The sequence below is a fragment of the Fukomys damarensis genome, unplaced genomic scaffold (genome assembly GCF_012274545.1).
Source record: "Fukomys damarensis isolate Sample0158 unplaced genomic scaffold, DMR_v1.0_HiC HiC_scaffold_28, whole genome shotgun sequence".
NCBI lineage: Eukaryota > Metazoa > Chordata > Mammalia > Rodentia > Bathyergidae > Fukomys > Fukomys damarensis.
The window spans coordinates 1,320,115-1,338,743 of NW_022900940.1; the positions used below are offsets into that span (position 1 = coordinate 1,320,115).

At 36.4% G+C, this 18,629-nt stretch overlaps 1 pseudogene; it reads right to left on the reverse strand.

The window, feature by feature from the left end:
* Positions 1-210: 210 nt before the first annotated feature.
* The window catches only part of LOC104850952, a 24,464-nt pseudogene continuing 6,045 nt past the window's right edge, over positions 211-18,629 (reverse strand).

Below are 18,629 nucleotides of genomic sequence, written 5' to 3' on the forward strand. Positions count from 1 at the left end.
TTCAAATTGACTACATCATTTACCATCCCTCCACCAGTGCATCTGGGTTCTACTTTCTTCATATTTTTGTCAACACTTGTTATAACCCATCTTTTTTATTTTAGACCTCCCAGGATCTGAAAGCATACACTAGGATTTGTATTCTTTTAAATTTTTTTGACTTTGCAATCACATTTAAATTTCCTTCTACAGTCAGTAGAAGCACATATCTTAGTAATATACGCTTAAATTATAATAAATGTAATTATCTGTTCTTTTCACTATCTCAGTTGCAAAAATTTCTTTTACTTTCTGGCATAAAGGCTCTTTATCTATTTCAGCACTGAGTTTTATCAAAATATCTTCTGGTTCTGAAAGCCACTGTTCCAACAAAGGCCAGTTGACCAAGATGCTTATCTTGATTTTCAGCTGCACTGTGTTGACCAATATCTTTATGAGCCATTTCATGTGAAAATTCTTTAGCTGTGATGTTATTCATGCAACTCAGCAAGAAAGCATTAGAAAAATCTAGTACTATGACAAAATCAAATGCAGAAGAAGGAAGGGGTCCTTCTTTTGAAGCTGTAGGATCCACAGTCAATACAGATGTTTGTGTTTTATCTCCATTTCTATGCAGTTTCTATTGCAGCCAGTGAGAGCTTCCCATAGAAGCTGTGCTTGGTTTAATGTTATAGGAAAACCATCAAGGAGCCACCCTTGATTCACAGGTATCTCATTAATAGCATTTACTATGGTGTTAACTAATAATGTGTCTGGAATGCTCTTTCCTTTCTTCAGCAATTGTGATTTTGCACCAATGAGTATAAAGAAATGCTCACTATCACTTGATTTAACTTCTTGAGTTTTTGGTGCTTATTAGTATGTGTACTAGATGTAGTTTTACCTTCATTTCTGGTAATGGTTCTCCTGAAACCAGAGTGTCTGAAGATACGTTGTGTGGGTCCTGATTTCTTTACTGTCCTCCTGCAGATCTGATGGAACCTATCCACCTTCTTTCTGAAAGTGCTTGGCTATCTTCTTGGACAAGAGCACCCACACAAAGTACCTGAATAGGAAACTTTCTTTGTGGAGTCCTTTAAGTGAGTTTTACCCAGTAAGCATCCTTTAGTAGCAAATGAAGACAGGTCAGGCCCTGTTGACTCAACTTGAGGAGGAGGAAGAGATCCTTCAATGCATCTGTGAAGTACATGGCCCGGTATAGAATTGTTGGAGGGTGGAAAATCATCCATCATTTCTTCTGGTACTGCCCACTCTCAAACCATGTTCTTATATTCTTCATAATCTTTGCTATCTAGCAAGTCTCTTTTATCTAGTTCGCTACATTGTTCTTCAGAGGAATTAGCAAGTGTATGCTTAATAGAGTTTTATTCATATATATAGACTTTCCATGAAAAAAAATTCCAGTCACACATCATCTTAAGTGGAATCAGATTATTTGTCAACATTTGATAGCCTGCCACTTTAGTGGACAAATCAAGTATTTGATCCAAAATTTCCCTACATATTTTATAATGCTTTCTATAAAGAGCCTGAACTCTTTCCATAGCAATCTGGTCATGAACTGCTTTCTCTCTGAGGATTTGTTCTCCAAAATAAATCTTGCCTTGTTTTGCCAAAGCTGCTTCTTGATTAAGAGCATCCTGGTAATTGTTAAGTTGTCTTTCCTCATACTGCTTTTCTATGAAAATTCTGTTTTGCCATAAAACCTCCTTTTCATGCTGAAAGTGCATGAGCAGCACAGCAATCCTGCACTCCTGACGGGACTGCCACATGAGCCCGTGTGTCAGCTGCTCCTCATGGTCAGCCTTCCCCGGGCTTCATGGGCAGTGAACTGGTCCATTAACAACTCCCACCATCTTTTCTCCCTTTGCTCTCCTGCAGAAGCATCTTTTTCTAGGTGCTTCTGTTTTTTGTTTTTTTTTAATGTAGTCATCATCTGAGTAAGTGTTTAATGTAATGTGTCAGTTGTATGGTCTGCTGTATCTAAACTGGTCTTGGATGCCTTTTTTTTTTTTGATGGAGATCCTTTTTTATTAATGCTTCGAACTTCATGATCTCATCAGTGACATCCACTGCCTCCTGTTGCTTTCTCATGATTTTTTGGGGCCTCAAGTGCTTTTAGAGTATGATTGGATGCAAGTTTAGAAATCTGTATGACACCTGCTTGGATTTTGGCCACAATTTCACTTTATTGTCTTCTGTTTAAGTGTTACTCTCAGGAAGCCTCACTTTTTGTGTTTTGAAATTTTAAGCATGCCAGAGTCTGTGTGGTTGGTACTTGTACTCTGGTCAAGCTACTTTTCTTCTTCTTTTTGAAGAGCAATGTACACTTGATCTAGGAGTACCAGGCTTTTCTGTGATGATGTCTTGGACCATGTTCTTATCAAACTGGATGCCCAGAAGGTGAAGCATTGGCTCCAAGGGGAAAGATTATAAAGTCTGGCTTTCAAAATTGTGTCTGAAAATTCTTAAGTGAAAGCCCATACCTGATACCAACCTTCTTGTATAAACTCAAGCCCCAGCTCTTCAGCTGATACTAATCAAGAGAGAGAGAGAGAGAGAGAGAGAGAGAGAGAGAGAGAGAGAGAGAGAGGGAGAGAGAAGGACTGGGGTTGTAGCTCACTGGAAATAATGAGAACAAGGTAGTGGAGCTGGCACCTGCTGCTAAGTACAAGGTTCTGAGTTTGATTCTCTCTCCCTGTCTTAAGGTCCTGAGTTCCATCCCCAGATGGGAAGCCAGAGCAGTGGAGCCTTGCCTAGCCTGGTAAATACAGAGAGGAGGGAGTGGAATTTACAACAAGAATATAAAAAATTTAACTGATTATACAATACTGATTACTAGAGGTTAGTATCTAGTGTTAGGAAAAGGTTAATTATCATGATTTTTGCCAGTGTTCTTGCTGGATTTATGAAGCAGCAGATTTTTGTAGGTTATTTCCCTGAGCATTTTTAAAAAGTGTTTGTTGCACTATCATTTGCAACTTGCTCCCAGTCATAGCTAGAATTATCTGATCTGTGAGCATTGATCGGAATTTTCTTGCGGGGAGAGTGTTGTTATACATACTTGCTATTCTATCTCTCTTCCTTTCAGTTTTCTCAAATGTAGTTACTTATGGAGAATGAATAGAAGGTGTTCTGCTAGGATACAAAAGCATGGATGCTAAACAAGTGCACTAGAAACACAAAAGGTTGAATCTAATCAGCCCTTTGAATAAAAAAAAATGAAAAGATTCAATTATCACTCTCAGGTAATAGAGTTTTCCTTTAAAAAGTAGTTGAAGTGAAAATAGTTACTTTTAAAAAAAGAAGTTATTAAAAGATCACCAGTGTCAGAAAAAGGATAAAGTAACTGTTTTTGCATCTTTAAAATACTTAATAGTGTATTTTTTCTTAAAACAGCAACATATGAATATAAGATTTTGACTTTAGGTTAATGCTGACTTAGTAATATAACCAAACAACATTTTAAAAGACCAGGCTAGACTTAAGGAAATTTATCACATTAAAAAGCAGTTGTATAAGAATTTTCTTTATGCCATTTAATTTCTTGTGATCAGATGGAGGTGTTTGACTAAAAGACTTCCATAAAAAGATAGACACTTGAATGTGTTGCAAAGATAATGTTACCATGGTTGTCATGCTGAAATACTATGTGTGGCTCTTGATTTTAAGTTTCTCTACATAATATACAATGGTTGTCCATTAACATTCTGCAGGATCCAATGGAACAACCAGGGTTGATAAAATAACAGCCCTCTAACTGTGTTTTATATTTTGAAAGTGCTTAATGTCCAGATGAAACCAAAAGAGGTATAAAATAATAATGTAATAATAAAGCTAGATATAAAAAGAGGCTCCAATTGCTGACGCCTTCTGATAATTTCCAGCTGTACCAGTAGCTGACCATGGTTATGAATCATTAGGAAAAAATTATGGTAGAATCTATAAGAGCTCAGCTAGAGTTTTAAATTTCTTAGCAAGATTTGTTCTTTAAATTGTTTGTTATCTTCTTACAGCTAAACCTAGAGAGACTTATGATGAAGTATCAGACTTATAAACTCCAGCAATAGTCTAAGAGCTAACAGGTTACAATCACTCACTATTTCAGTATCTAAGTGTGACTTTCTCCCCAATCTGCCTTTCCATTCTAGTGTGCTCATGCTTAGCTTTTTTTAATGCTCTAATTTCTTAAAAATTTTGTTTATTCTTGCCTAGAGGCAGCCAAACTTCAAACAGTCATACAAATGCAATCAATGTACTAGACTTCTTGTACTGGGATCCACCAGACTGACCTTGTAAACAGCTTATAACTCATTCTTTATGGCTGAGTAGTATTCTATTGGGCTGTTTTCAAGATTTAGCTATTACAAACTGTGCTGCTACAAACATGACTGTGCATATATCTCTGTGGTATGATTCTTTTTAATTCTTTTGGAAATATATCCAGCAGAGGGATGGCTGGGTCAAATGGAACCTCTAATCCTAGTTCTTTGAGGTATCTCCATATTGATTTCCAGAGTGGTTGCACCAGTCTGCACTCCCACCAACAATGGAGAAGGGTTCCTTTCTCCCCACAACCCCACCAACATTTGTTATTGGTTGATTTCATGATAGCAGCCATTCTTTGTGGGGTGAGGTGGAATCTCAGTGTTGTTTTCATCTGCATCTCTCAAATGAACAGTGATGTGGAACATTTTTTCATATATTTACTTGCTGCTTTTACTTTTTTGTCTGAGAAATGTCTATTTATTTCAGATGCCCATTTTTGAATTAGGTCTTTATATTTGGGGTGCTGATTTTTTTTTTGTTCTTCATATATTTTAGATAAAATGAAATACTACTCAGCCATAAAGAATGAGAAATTAGAATCATTCGTTGGAAAATGGATGCATATTGAGATATACTCTTTTTTTTTTAGTTTATCGGTACATTTTAGGTATATAGTACAGTTACATTCGTCATTGGGATCTTGTACCTTTACATGACAGGTCTTGATTCTAAGTTTTTCCCCTTACCCCTGCCCTTCCTTCACCCCTCCTCCCTTCCCCATTTACAAACACTGTATTTCCATTTTCTCATATTTTTTTTCTTTTCCCTTTTTTCCTTTCCCCTACCCTTCCCACTTCCCCTACACCTTTAGTCCTTTTTTTCCTATTTCACATTGTCAATTATCTCAGTAGGATCTTATGTACCATTATAGTTTTTCACACCAGAGAAACGAATAAAGTGGAAATAAAGTATTTGTAAATGGGGAGGGGAGGAGGGGGCGAAGCGAGGGCAGGGTTAAGGGGAAAAAATGAGAACAAAGACCTGTGTAAAGGTACAAGATCCCAATGATGAATGTAACTGTACAGTATACCTAAAATGTACCAATAAATTCATTGAGAAAAAAAAACAGCTTGTAACTGCTAAACTATACAATATGACTTCTATGTTGGATTCTGCAGTCCCCTGGATCTTCTCCTTATCCTCTGTGGGAGGCTGTTACTAGTTCCTCCCAGTGGAAACCCTTGTTGACTATATTCATAGCAATCCTGCTGACCTTATAATTTGGCCAATGTATTGTTACCTATTTATTTGGCTTGGTCTCCTTCAGACTCAAGGCTATATGGCTACCAAGATGACAATGCCTGGTGTTTATCGAAGGCCTTTAGATAGACCCTCTGTAGAGAAATTAACTGCTGAGCATGACTACGACCCTCTTCAGCTGGAAGTAGCCAGAACAACCTTCGCCCTTGGCCCCTCACAGTAGTTGGGGATACTTCTTCAGAGGGGGGAATATTGCAGATAGGTAAGGTAATTAGATATCTTGTAGGTAGTTAGACAAGGCCAGACAGGAAAAGCCAACATGAAGGACAATCAAGGCACATTCACTGAAAGCCAGAATTGTAAAAGGAGAGAAACGACTACACTCTTGTGCGTCTTCTGGGGATAAATAGCAGTGACTGATATTCTAAATAGGTATCAATCACCTGGGTGGGAGGCCAAAGTCTTAACCCAGGCTATCCAGGAAATATCTCTGACCCCCAACCTTACTGAAAATCCTTATACACTTAAAAATAAGAACCAAGATATGTCACATAAAGGTACAAGATCACCATGATGAATGTAACTGTATTGTATACCTAAAGTATACCAATAAAAAAAAAACCTTGTTTGCTTGCTATATGACTTTATTTAATCAATATTGCTTGGGTGACTGTACTTGTAATTTTATTGGTTGGTCATGGTTTTGCCCCGCCTCAGGCCCACCTTGTATTTTCCCACTGGGTCTTACAGTTTTGTCCCACTTTGTACCCACCTCACCACGTGGATTTACTATACAAAACATCTTGGAGAAGTGGAGAGGGTGGGCAACCCACTTTCCAGTGCCCCTTCTGTCTCTCTTATGCAGAAGCTTTCTTTCTCCCAAAACATTTTTCCTACTAAAAAAAGAAGTAGTTGTAATGATTTAGCAACATTTTAATAGGAGATTATTATACAGTATTTCCTGTGATTTAAAAATAGTCTTACCATAGAGGTTGGAGATATGGAGACTTAGGATCCAAGGTTCTTATTATATGCAATACTTTTTATAACCTAGAAGCACAGAGAGATAATAGAATTAAGTGCCTAAATTAATTTTACAAAACAGCTAGATTCAGATCATAACAATTTAAAATGTAATTATTTCCTCAAGCTGAAGTTTATTATTCTATTTATATTTTTTAAAAAGTGTTTACAGAGCACATTTATTGAATAAGTATATTGTCAGGAATAAATTCTGAAGCATAAGCACCTATATCATTAATATACTAATTTAACTTTTTGCTTAACTGTCAATGTGGGTTAGAAAGACTCTTCATTTAGAAACACTTTAATAATATGCTCATTTGGTCATTCATCCATTCATCAAATATTATTTAATGTAAAGCTTCATAGTAGATGCTAGCAACATAACAAGGAAAATACATGGCCCTTGTGGAACTTGGTAGAAGACCCAGATTCCCTTCCCTCCCCATCCTACCTGAAGCAACAGAAATAAAGTGGATGCCAGCTGAGAAAAGTAACAAAGGCACCCAAACTGTGAAGGTGCAAAGAACCTTCTAGTACAGTCCTAGGAGGCCTCTCAGATGGGGAATCCTGAAAGATGTGATCCTTGGCATCACTGAGGATACTGAGGTAGGCAAGGGCAAATGCCCTGAGGTTGGAAATGACTTGGAGTAGTCTAGAAACTGCAAAAAATCTCAGTGGTACATAGTGAGAAATGAAAATACAAGAAGTGAGAAGGCAGCTGTCATGAGGTGAGGGTTGTGCTGGGAAGACAGGGTCTAGATCAACCACAGCCTTAGTATTTTATGGTATAGATGAAGTTTAGAGTTTTCCCTTCATGATAGTGACTGCATGTGTTCTGCATATAAAGTGGGAATATTTGAGGTTAAGTAGCAGAGTGGAAAATCTTTATGTGTTGGTTACTTAGAAAATAAAACAAAACAATATATATAAAAGTATAACCATCAGTGGTTTTACAATTTCCCTTTAGCTTCTGAGGGTAACCTGAATTAACTTTGGAAACTGCCAGCTCTCCAAGGACTCTAGAAACATTTACATCTATCCATGGTAGCTAAAAGAATTTCTAACTCATATCTTCATGGCTGAAAACATCTTGGATCATTTGATAGTGAGATAAGATAGTTTTAAAATGAAAGCTCTAAAAAGTCTCTACAATAAAAATGACAGCTAACATTTACTGTGTACTTACTATATGTCAAACATTATTATTAGTATTTAATATGAATTAATTCATTTAATATTGGTAACCCTGTGCAATTACTTATTATCCTCACTTTAAAAATGCAAAAAACAAAGACAGAAAGAATTTAAGTAATTTGCCTGTTGCCATGTTGGAACATCGTAAAACTGGGATTTGAATCTAAAAAATCAGAGACCATGCTGGGTTCAGTAGACCTCATTGCCCAATCTCATGGTAACGCTCTATGTTCCTGTGTGTAGTCTAGCCACATAGTAAACTGGAAGTTCGGGCACCAGTTTATGAAGGAGAGGCTTTGCTGCCCAAGTCATAAGAAGGATTGATTTAGGTACAGGGGATTGAACTTGGGACCTTTAGCTTGCAAGGTAAGTGGTGAAACCACGAAACTACATCCCTGGTCCTATATAAAAAGGATTTGTGTCAGAGTGAGGATTTAAAAGAATGGTTTTAATTGGAAAACTGAATTAAGATGAGATGACTGCTTGATATATATGAAGAACCTATATGCAGATATATATGCAGAAGGAGAGGGTTGCTTAAGTCATTCAGTCTTAGAACATAATCTGTCCCCCTCCCACTCCCTGAAATTGTCTGGGATGACTCGTAAAAGAGATAGCCATGGAATTATAAACTTAGACATCAGTAATCACTTAAATATGTGAAAGAAAGGATAGAGTGGTATTTGATGTGAGCACATTTCTTCATCATATTTCTATAATTTTTATTTTTCGACAGTGTTGATTTAAAGCATACCAGTATTTGTAGTTTAAAACTAATTCAGAAATATGTGAATTTTTTAGCAATGTTTTCTTGCATAATGGTACATATCAAGGCTTTGTGTATTGTCCTAGAAATTTATAAAAGTTGCTTTGACATATCTCTTAAAAATTAAATGTTAATTTACAGTATAGTCTATTAATGAATTTTGCAATTCAATTTGTATATGTTAAAATATAACACAGTAGAAGAAAATGCTGAGTTTTCTTTTAATATGGTAGGCCAATATCTTCTACCAGAAAGAAAAGGAAATCACACTTTGTGAAAAACCAAAAGAAGTCTTCAAAAATATCTAGAAATATCATTTTTCATTGAAATAACATTTTCTACCTTCTAAATTTAAACTTTATTCTATAAGTTATAGGAGTACATATAGATCATTATGGATCATACAGCTATATGTTCATTGCTCGTGGCAAAGTTGAATCATATTCTAGAATTTTCTTCATTTATGATGGTCTATAATCACAGAATAATCAAAGAGAAGTGTGAGATAAGATATAGAATTGAATGCTAAAAGAACATGAGGAAGACAAAAAGCATACATGTGAATGAGATAGATGATAACAGGAAATATCTAAAAGAGTCAATGTATTTTAATTACTTCATTATACACAGAAAATGATGTTAACATAAAATTGAAATTAATTTCTGAAAAGTCAAATTGCAGAGAAAGCTGCAGAATGTTTTACAATATTGCTTTCTTATAGCCACAGTTATTTCTTATGAATATTAATGATTCATAAAAATATGTTTAGATATTTAAAGCATTGACATTTACAAGAAAATTATGACATTTTACAAGTACTAAAGGTAACAATAAAGACAAAACATTGTGGATTAAGTATTTTATCAGTGATTTTATAGATTCATATTTTTATTAATCATAGTATCATCTTCCAAAATGACAATAGAACTGTATTGAATTGATAAACATGATACAAAATATCATGCTCTTAAACCTGTACTGAGATTAATATTGGAATTACATGGAGAAAATAATTTACTGGCTATGAATGGGAGCCAAGATGCTCTAACATATTTGAGTTACCTTCAAATTGAAAATACATTATTACAGCAGGATAAATTTCCAACAGGTGCAGTGCTCTAGAACATTCACTGGGAAAGATTTTACATATATTCAGTCAGTAGAAAATCCTTTGCTAATTTCAACTTTAAGTTTACATCCTTCTATTTTGTCAACAATTTAAGTAGACTCTTGTTTTTAATTTCAAGTTATAACATAATCTGATACATTTTCAAATATATGCCTTCGTTATTTGGATTAGAAGTGTTTATCATATGAAATACTATAGTATACTTAAAATGTTTTAGTATAATCTACTTCAATGACAATACTTTTAAAATCCTGCATATTGTTCCATAAATATTATCTTTTCTTCTATGAAATGTGAATACCACAACTTTTTAATCTAAAACCAATTTAAAATTGTACTTTAGATCATAAATTATCCAGAAGTAATTCTGTGTTGCTATAAATATAAAAAGTTCTAGTTAAATTTTAGTTTTTATAATAATTATTAATTTTCAAATTATATGAGCAATTTCCAAGAGAAATTTATTAGTAGTTGTTATGGTTTCTAAAATGTCCCCCCAGACTCATGTGTTTGGAAGGTGACTGTATCATGGGGGTGCCATGCTCCAAAGTGGATTCACTGTGGATGGGTTCTGCAGTTGAATGTGCTGCTCAGTGGGGCGGGGGGGGGAGGGGCTGTTGGAGGTTGGTCAGTGGGCGTTGACCTGGAAGGCTGTGTTCCTGTTCCCATCTCTTCCCTTCTCTCTCAATGCGTGAGAGGAGCAGCTGTGCTCCACCCTGCCACACTGCCTTAAAGCTAGCCAACTGTGGACTGAATCTTCTAGGAACTGTGAGCCGAAATAAATCTCTCCTCTTAAATTGTGGGTGTTGGGTATTTTGTCCCAGCCATGGGAAAGCAGTTAAGATGGTAGTACTTGGCATTTTGTTTTTCAATGTGTTATTTTGAAGAGGATTCAGAATCTGTTATAATGTTGCTATATCTTAAAAACATCAATATTAATGAACTACCATAAATATTGTGAGGTCTGTCATTTTAGGAGCTTGATTTGTAAATAAATGTAGTGACTATTTCTATGTATACAATGAATATAACTCCATAAAATTTTCAAATTTCTGTCCTTTGTCCATCACACTCAACATATTTATCTCCCACAGAAACACTGTAGTTACAAAAAAGTAGGAAATGTTCAACTAATAATTAGTAGAAGAGAAGCAGGTACAAAAAAAGAACACTCAAATTATGAAAAAGACAAAGATGTAAAACTGTTTTGGGGATTCTCCAATCAAAGGAAAATAAAATCACAAATATACAAAAGCAAACAAAATACAAACTTTTAGGAAAAGTTTATAGGAGATGATAGATGATAAAAATACCATGTTTGGAACCTTCTAGGCTATGCAGACTGTGATAGGTACACCATTAGTTACCAGGGAGACATAATGAGAAGTAGGCAGTGTTTTTGAAATAGCTGTGATCATGGAAATTTGTTTGATTTTGGTGACACACCTTGTAGAGAAATGTAGGGAAATACCGTGGTAAATGTTTTAATGTCACCAACATTATTACAGAGTATATTTATTGAGGTCTCATTTAAATATTGAGCAAGTCAAGTGACATTACATGAGTTTGAACTCTACATTAATGTAAACATTTATCCTTGCAGATTACTTTGGAATAAAGGCAATTCAGTCAGTTTTACAAAATGCACAATTCTGAGTTAAAGGAAATACAGACATTTCAACTTTTAAAGTGTAGTTAAAACTTCCAGCCACGTAGAGCAATGGAGCAGAACAGAAAGTCCAAAATTAAAACCATGCAGATACGTGGTATTAACGTTACACCAAATCATGAAAGCATTTCCACGGATGTCTCCAAAACAAAAACCTCTGCTCTGAGGGAGACATTCAGAGAGTACACAGACAAGTCACAAATGGAGGCAAAATGTTTGCAATAATTCACCAAGTGAAACACTTGTATCCAGAATATATAAGGAACTTTCAAAACTCAACAAGAAGAAAATAAGTATAATCCAAAAGAGTACAGTAAGCCAAATATTTGAACAGACACTTCAGTTTTAAGATATACATGTGACAAATAGGTATGTGAAAGAGGCTTAATATCATTAGCCATTAGGGAAATGCAAATTAGTCATAATAAGATATTACTACATATCTACTAAAATGGCTAAAATAAGAAAGAAACTGCTCAAAGCACCAGAAACAAAATTGATAAAATCAAGTGCTGGCCAGGATGCAAGGCAGTTAGTACTCTCATCTATTTTTAGGAATGTAAAATAGTACAACCACTTTGCAACGTAAATTGAGAGTTTCATATAAAGTTAAAATGTTACTTAAATCATATAACCCCTAATTCCACTACTATCTATTTACTTCGGAGAAATATAAACTTGCTTATGAGAATTTATAGCAGTTTTATTCATAATTATAAAAAAATAGAATCCAAACATTTTTAATTGGTGAAAATATGCGGTACATTCATATATTAGAATACTACTTAGCAATAAATAGGAGAAATATTGATACATGCGGCAAGTTGGATTCACCTCAAAAGCCTTATGCTTTTGTGAGAGAAACCAGTCCCCCCGAATACTGGTACGAGGGATTGAACTCAGGACTTTGTGCTCACCAGGCAGGTGCAGCACCACTGAGCTACGTTCCCGGCCCAAAAGAATCCACTCTCAAAGGCTACATGATTCCTTTCAAAGGGCATCTTTAAAAAGGCAAAATTTTAGGGGTTGAATAGTTACCAAAGAGTTAGGGATCTTTTTTCCCCCATTAAATTTACTGCTACATTTTAGGTAGACAATACAGTTACATTCATCATTGGGATCTTGTACCTTTACATGGCATGTATTGGTTCTTCTTTTTTCTCCATTCCCCTGCCATCCCTTCACCCGGTCCACCCTCCCCTATTTACAAAGATTTTGTTTCCATGTTTCTCCATTTCTCATATTTTTTTCTATTCCCTTTTTACTTTCTTAATTTGTGGCAGTGCTAATTTGAACTGATGCATTTATCAACTCAAACTTACCAAAAAGATGAAGTTTGTAGAATATAAATTTAGAAGTAAAATTTAAAGCCCTATCAGCAACAACAAAGAAAAAGGGTGCAGAGGAAGGAAGTTATTTAACTACTTGTACAGAAAATTATTTTGCACAAAGGACAAATATCAAATTGTAGATGCAATTATATCACAAGTGGAGTAACCACATGATTTATTATTCAAATTGGACACTTGGTAACGGAAGGAGGGATTATAATTGTTTGCAATGAGTCAACCAACTAGACCCAGACCCAGGCACAATGGGAGTTAGGAAAACACACCAAACAAACCATTTACCTCACTGGAAATAAATATTATTTATGTGGCAAGAATGTAAACTGAATTTGGAAAGCCATAGGCAGTCAAGATTTTGGGGTATGGAATCATATAGAGAGATCTGAATTATGGAAATCTCTCCAATGTTTTAATGTAACACCCAGAGTGAAGACATGTCATTTTTGCCTATTTTCCCCCACTGATTGATAAAACCCTCTTAAGCAGATTGTGTTGGGCTAACTCTGAGGGAGAAGTGGAGAAGCCTCTGGAAGCCAGCAGCCACAGCCAGGTTTGACTAGCACGAAGTCTAGAGATAAATGTAGACGATGAAGGATTGGCAAAGAAAACTGATGGCCAACTGCTTGGAATCAGTACAAGATCAACAGTGCAGTGTGTGGCCAGGACAAGAAAGGGAGCCAGCATGAAACAGAGCTGTCTCCCTCCCCTGAAGCTATAAAATGAGACATGCTAAGACACAACATTAGCCAAATAAACAAATATGTTTCTTCAATCATTCAGCGATAAAACTGAAGGATTAGTAAGGGTTAGAGCTGTTGTGGGTACCAAGGACATAGCTGTGAACAAGACAGATGGATACAAGCCCTTGTCCCTGCAGTATACTTCTAGTAGCAGAAAGACCAACCAAACAATGTGTGTGTGTTAAGTTTGTCATAGAAGTTAAACATAATACAAAATGTAAGTTAAGAAACAGTGAGTGTATCTCAAATTTTGGATAAAAAAATGCAGAAATCTGGAAATACTACTCTGAAGAGATGACCAGGGTAAAGTGAGGGAACTGTTGTGCAGGAAAGGCCTTCTAGAATGAGGGTACAGCAAGTACAAAGGGCCTGAAACGGAACCATGTCTGTCAAGTTCCACAGCCAGCAATGTTTGGAGCAGTGAGAGGAGGGAGAGGTAGTAGGCAGTGTGGTCCATAAGATAACAGGCATGCAGACCATGAAGGGAGTTTAGGTGCAGGACTTCTTTGAAGAGATCAGAGCAGAGGAAAGGAGTTAACTTATGTTTTGAAGGATCACAAGATGGCTTTGTGGAACATATATCTGCAACCAGACAGGGGAGAAGCAGAGAAACCAATCAGGAGGTGGCTGTACCAACCCAGGAGAGCAAGAAAGATGGCTTCTATGAGGGTGGCTCAGTGCAGATCATGGGAAGTAGGATGGCTGGAAATACAGAGGCTAAGAAAAATACGTGGTATGTGTTTAAATTTTTTTTTGATACTGGGAATTGAACTCCGGTCCCTGCGCTTGCAAAGCAGGTGCCGGAACAACTGAACTAAATCCCTGGCCCCATGGTATGTGTTTAAATAAAAAATATCTATTACAGTAATAAGACCCATTGCCATTAATCTCCCTCAACACCCGCTTCCACTTCACACTTGTCCCATCACTCTCACTACTTTCTAAATCAGTTCTGGAAATCCTTTCTTGAGTGTCTTTAGTTGCTCTGTCTTGGCTGCCTCTGTGTCCTAAATCTATTCAAGATGTTTACCTCTCATGGTCATTTTGACTTTAGGGAAGAGCTGGAAGTCACACAGTGCCAGATCCAGTGAATAAGGAGGATAAGGACACACTGCAATGTTTTCATGAGCCCGACTTTTGACTGGGTGGTGGCACTCAGCAGCAGCAGTTACCATGCTTTTATCATATCTCATAAGGACACTCCAGGAAATGGGCTCCCAGAATGGCTTCTGAAAGTGGCAAGAACGATGGTATACATACATTTATTAACATAAGCGTATTTGATAACTTGAGTTCTACCATGCACTCATCAAGTCTTTGGACTGGGGACATACTGTTAACCTTTTAAAACTTTTAATTGTTTCATCTGTAAAAGATGTCGATGTCGTCCTGTGTGGATATGCATCACCTAAAAAAAATGACACCTCTTCTAACTCCTGAGAATTGTCCTTAGGTCTCTCTCCTTCCTCACTATAAGCATTTGGTTGATTTGACCTTCTGATGATGGCTTGAATATGTCTCTTTATTCCTATCTGCCACACCAATTCTGTCTCTTAATCGATCTGTTTCCTCTTCTCCTCTCCCGTTCCCTCCCCTTCCCTCTTCTGGTCCTCTGTTATCTCCTGTCTCCTCTTTTCTTCTCCCCTCCTTTTCTTTCCCTTTCCCCAATCACCTTTCCTGCCTTCTCCTCTCCTCCACTCTCTTCTCTTTTCCTCTGCTCCCCATCCTTCCTCTTTCTACTCCTGTCCCAATGCTTTTATTCCCCCCACCCCACTCAACAGGGCAGTGAGAGTGATTTCTCTTATATGAAAATCATTTCAGGTAATCCACACTGGATGAGACCTGCAAGGACTCCCTGCCATGCTCAGAACACGGCAGTCTTGAAGCTCTTCCTGATCTGGGCTGTGTTAGACTCTTTTCCCACATGTTCTCTCTACTTTCCACAAGACTGGGCATTAGAAGACAGATCTAATCGTGTCTACAAGTGTGGGCCCATTCTTCCCCTGCACAGCCCCTTGAGACTAAAGTCAGTCTGTGTGAAAGCAGAATCAAACTCCAAAGAATTTCTCAGTGTCTAGTATAGGGCATGAAACTGAATAAATATTTACATAAGAATGGTGCATAATAAATATTGCTGGTCAAAAAACAAAGTATTTCTGTGACAATATTTATGAAAGCATATATAAATGAATGAGGAGTATGCTATGCTACAGCAAAATTCATTCACTTAATCTGAAAAAGGCAGTAGTCTTGGTGTTTTAGGATAGAATACCTGAGCTATTTCTATAGCAATGTCAAAACTGAAACTGGTGAGGTAAGTTGGAAGGGTCTGTACTATTGACTCACTAGGTAAATGCCACACAGAGTACTTTTGATTCCAAGGCTGGATCAAAAACTGGGAAGTATAAAGGCCTCACACATCTGGTTTGCTTGCATGTTTTGTTATGAATCACTGAGTTTAGAAGGTAGCTAAAAGGCAGGTGTAATCTTTAGCTGTAAGACAGTTTCGTGCCAAGCTAAAATCCAACCAGGTTAGCATTCCTGCTCAATTGCCACCCTATTCAAAGGGGAAGAGAAAGAGTAGACAGACACCAAGTGAGTGAAACCATGAACGTCCTTTGGAGGCAGTGTTTTTAATAAAATAAAAATGGAAATAAATGCCTTCTAAAATTGGAACGGACTCTTTCATGTGCTAATTAAAGCATAATCTCTGGGACATGATGATATATTTGAGGTATTTTATGATTTCTGGCTCAAACTTCTTGCTTTTAATTTTTCTTCTCAGAGATTATTTATTTGATAGCTGAGTATGTTTTTGGAATTTCCCAAAGTCAGGCCTGAGGACTAGAAGTAGTAGTATTATGCAGGAATTAATTGGAAATACAGAATCTTCTTTTTAGCAAGATTCTTGAGTGATTAGTTTGTACGTAAACATTTGTGAAACACTATTTGGAGAGAAGAGCAGGATGTCAGTTGTCAACTGTGTAGCCCCTGGATCAGAAGCATCGAGGTCACCTGGAACATTGTTAAAATGCAAATTTTAGCCTTATGGAACTACTGTGTCAGAAATTTTGGTGTGGGTCCCAGTCATCTGTTTTTAGTGAGCTTTGCATGTAATGCTGAAATTCACTAAACTCATTTAGATAGACTTACAGGGGCTGCAGGCTTGCAAAGTAGAGTGCCAGGGAGGCAGGAGATGAGGATGCGGAATCTATGACCAGCTCCAACTGCCTAGCTGTGTGACCTTTCAGAAGTAACTTGGCTAAATGACTCTATCTAGTTTCTCCTCCTGCAGAGAAATACAGAGAGAATATAAGTTCTTTATAATAAAATGTCTCTAAGTGTGATTTATGGAGGTCCAGGTAGTTTATGGAGGGCTCTGTTGACAGTTTAATTTCAGAAATAAAAATAATAGCACAAATAATAAAAATAATGAGCAAAGACACATTGTGGTCAAATACATTAGGTGATTTTGAAATATTAGTTATAAATACCAAAGCACAGTTTCATCTTGCCACACATGTGCTGTGAGGTCTGAGTGCATAAGGCTAATCCTTCATCTCAGTCCACTTCTTGTTAACCAGGCGCAGATCATTTCACTAATATGATTTCAGACCATTTGCTTGTTACCATTTACATTTGTTAATTTCCCATTTTTATTTGTTGCAATTATACTATACTATAATCACCATTTATAAAAATAGTTCAATGAGTTATGAGTGGTTCACTGATGCATAGAAGTGCCAATGCACCAGATAAATGAATGCTGTCTCAGAATTGCTCTGTAGGTGGAAAGAACAGCAATTAGTGTGAGTGTAGGATTTGAACCTGATATGTAAGAATTACTGAATCTTCATTATGAGCATTTTGCTCAGGCAACTGAAGGACTGCAAAGAAGTAAAGAGATAATCTATGTATTTTCTGTTAGTTTTTACCATGTTGTCTGCTATGAAGCTTTAAAATTATGTCTTCGTATTATTTTCATATTGTTATTTTCTTTTTTAAATTAATTTTACAGTACATTTAATTATGCAGTATAATGACATTCACTGTTGGAAATTCATACCTTTACATGATCCAACTTGGTTCTTCTTTTCCCCATTGCCCTGCCCTCCCTTCAACCCCTCATATTGTTATTTTCATGTAGTTATTCTCTTCACTCTCAGAAAAGGTAAATACTGTATTTTATCCTAGATTCCAAAATTTCACTCTATTCTTTCCTTCACTCCTGGACTTGATCTTTTCTCTAATCATAATTTTGTTTTTGTCAAGAGTGCTCCTTTTAGGGCCCAACTTTCTCTCAATTATTTTTGAATTTTTTGGATGGAAAGCTAAGATTAAACTATATTTTTAGGAAATTGTAGGGGTTTATTTTATTGTTTTCATGTCATATGATCAAGAACAGAATCTCAGCAATGTATTCATATCTCTCACATTTCAATGTATCACTTCATAGCCAAAACAATAAGATTTATCAGAAAACTCTTAACTCGGACCAAATACCTTGACTGACAAGAGTCTGACTCTTTTTCACAAATTAGTTGTTTTTCATTTTTCTGTGGAAAAGAAACCAATGATCTTATTGGTCATCACACACACACACACACACACACACACACACACACACACACTGTACTGGAGTGTAAAGAATGTTTTCTAGCACCTTAAACAATTGAAGACAAGATTAAGTAAGAATTATTCTTTCAGGTTACTTACCCAATCTTAAAGTTTTTGAACATGATATGCTTTGACAGTACACTAGATAGTCTTCACTACACAATCCTGTACCCAATTTTCTGGCTTATCCATGTTCAATGAGAGTATCTACTGGAGCCAAGAATCACTTGCTACTATTTTGTCTCTCAGCTTCATATGATTTTATCCATAAAAAAATTCTTTTTTTCAGTTTCTTCCTGAGAAGTGAAGTGAATTAAATCAGTGCTCAGTATCCATGGAGACAGGTTGTAAGGACCCTCCTTCAATTCCAAAATCCCCTATAAAGTTTGTTGGTTCAGTTTTTCCCTAATTTATATTCATGACACTGTGATCCTTTCTTTTTGGTACTATGGATCGAACTTAGGACCTGGCACTTGTGAGGCAGGCTGCGGAACCACTGAGCTAAATCCCTGGCCCTGTGATCCTTTCTATTATCTTCCGTGGAACAAACATCACCGTAAAATTATGGCCCATAGTGTTTTTAAAGAAACCAAAGATTGCTTTATAGTT